At 34.1% G+C, this 2,836-nt stretch overlaps 1 non-coding gene across 1 annotated transcript; it reads right to left on the bottom strand.

The window, feature by feature from the left end:
- Nucleotides 1-2,247: 2,247 nt before the first annotated feature.
- LOC128036298 (small nucleolar RNA R71) lies at nucleotides 2,248-2,356 on the bottom strand. The gene has a single exon (XR_008193096.1). It is a non-coding gene; the product is annotated as a small nucleolar RNA R71 (small nucleolar RNA).
- Nucleotides 2,357-2,836: the final 480 nt, after the last annotated feature.

Genomic DNA, 2,836 nt, shown 5'->3' on the forward strand with positions numbered 1-2,836 from the left:
TTGTAATTATTCTAGCTTATTTTGTTATTATTGTTAAACTTGTGAAATTGTTGCTAAACCATTTCATTTCATTTTCAACTCATTTGCATTTAGGTTAATTTGCATTTAGTTAATTAATTTAATTTAACATTTATCACTCCAAATTATTGTGTTTCTTTACCAACTTATGAATAGTAATCTTAAAATTATCGATTTAAATATAGTCCTTGTGGATACGATAACTATTTTACTTACTTATTACTTCATAATGACTATGTACACTTGCACATTCCGTCATGAACCAAGTTTTAGGCGAAGTTGCTGGGGACTATTAATTTAATCATTATTTATGAAATTATTTCTTGCAATTTGGTTTTATTATTTTTATGTATTTATTTTTTATTTTTTGTGACTTTATTTTCAAGTGTTTATGAGCATAGATCAAATCATCGATTTACTCCATGTAGACCCTGAAATTGAGTGAACATTTAGACAAAGAAAACGAGAAAGACTAGCCCAGAGACAAGCCAAAGAAATGTACCTTGAAAATCAAAATGATGTTCAAGGAAATGGAGCCATTAATACTCGTATTCTAATCGTTATTACTGATGATAGGGATCAAGCTATAAGGCAGTATGTTGTGCCACTTTTTAATGAGCTAAATCCGGGAATTAGGATACTAGAGATCGAGGCACCACAATTCAAATTGAAGCATGTGATGTTTCAGATGCTTCAAAAAGTGAGCCAGTTTAATGGACTGGCCACAAAAGATCCACACCTTCACCTTTGATTGTTCATGAAGGTTAGCAATTCCTTCAAAATAACCGATGTACCTGAAGATGCATTGAGGTTGAAGTTTTTTCCATACTCGTTTTGTGATAGAGCACGGGCATGGCTTAATTCATTACCACTGACTGCCTCCGAATGTACTAACATCCAGAGTCTGAATACTACAATAAAATATAGAATTACGAGATGGTATCCGCAAGTATACGAGTCTAGGTAAGTACTCTGAGGATCGTACCCAAGGGAGGCGAGTGCTAGATCAATTCTAACCTAAACACTAAATAATATAGTTAATACTTTTAAATTTAGTTATAGTACGAATAATATAAAATAAAAAAATTTTGGGGGTTTTTTTATAATAAAAATAAAACAAAATAAAAAGATAAAATTCAAGAGATTAAAATGGAAGAATAAATCAAATCTGATTATGGGTGATTAGCTCCCTTTAGTAATTTCCATCAATTGTCACTTTGAGTTCCTCGTCAATCAACTAGCCGCTACTTTAGTTGGATCTTCCGATCTTTCACTAACATAATGAGTCAGCAAGAACTACTTATCTTTCGACCTCACAGTCTAGACTAGTTTGAAGTTAAGGTGTTCACAAATGGCCAATAACAATTTTGGGTTAATTCCCACCTTGATGACTTATCGGGGTTGTCAAGCCTAGGGTTTTTTTTCAAGTTGTTCCTGTCCCAAACAGCTGATCCATTGAGTAACCCTACAAAATAGTTAACAAATCATACCTCCACTCGTTAATCCCCCATAGAAGGATTAGTTCCTCATGGCGTTCATAAACAATATATAGTCGAGGTAAAGAGAAAGCATACTAATTAAATCGATGAGATAGAGTAAATGAATGAGCCTGATTGTATTGGTATTAAGCGCAAATCCACAAAGTTGAATGATTTCACAATCTAAATCTCTTGAAAGAAAATAATGAAAAAAAATAAACAAAAACTAGAACCCTAAAAAAACAAAACTAAATCTTAAAAAAAAACTAGGTTAATGAAAAATGTGTCCATAACAAGTGGCGAATAAGCCTATTTATAGCCTTCAGGTGGTCATTGTCCTTAACCCTAGGTTAGCTAACGTTCCCGAGCTTAAAAGTTTGATTTTACAGACCAAAACCTTAGGCCAATCTGTGTCGCAACATCGAAGGCAGACTTGGGTTTTCTTTATTTTATTCACTATGTTGCTACATCAGTCCTCCCATGTTGCAACATAGTGTCTAATATCATCCTAAAATGCCTTCTGATGATCTCCTGCACACTCACAAAGTACGTTAGCTCTCTCTTAGACCTCATTTGGCCCTTAGGGTCAATAAAAGACTGAATTTACACATTTTATTGAATGTAAGTAAAACTAAAGAAACTTAACTAAAACATAATGAAAACTAGTTTAATTTGCTACACCAAATTTTTGCAAATCAACCACCAAGCTCAATTTCTATTTGGCAAGTATTTCCCACCTAGCAAAAATGCTAAATTGCGGAATGAGATCACCACTTTTCAGCAAATGGATGACGAATCCCTATACAAGGCATGGGAAAGATTCAAAGAGGTACTACACAAATGCCCTCACCACAAGATTTCGTATTGTATTTAGCTGAAGATGTTTTATAATGGTCTCAATGCACACACTAGGATGGTGGTAGATGGTGCTATCCTTTCTAAGTCTTATAATCAGGCTTATGAAATCATCGAGAGAATAGCCAATAACAACTACCAGTGGTCGACAAATCGAGCAGCTTCAAAAATACGAGGAGTCAAAGTGCATGACTTCACTCTCAACTCAGGTATCTTCCATCTCCTCAATGTTGAAATAGTTTACTACTGGTGGTTTTAATGGTGTTGCAACTCAACCACCATGTCAATTCGACAATGTTTCCTATGTTTATTGTAAGGATGATCATTCGTTTGAGAATTGTCCATCAAATCCTGGGTTTGTTTACTATGTAGGAAATCAAAACCATAATCGAAGCGGACAATGACCATAGTCCAAATTGTATAATCCTTCATGGTTTAACCATCCAAACTTTTCTTGAATTAACCACCACAAGTTGAATCATCTA

The sequence above is a fragment of the Gossypium raimondii genome, chromosome 13 (assembly GCF_025698545.1).
Source record: "Gossypium raimondii isolate GPD5lz chromosome 13, ASM2569854v1, whole genome shotgun sequence".
Classification (NCBI taxonomy): Eukaryota; Viridiplantae; Streptophyta; class Magnoliopsida; order Malvales; family Malvaceae; genus Gossypium; species Gossypium raimondii.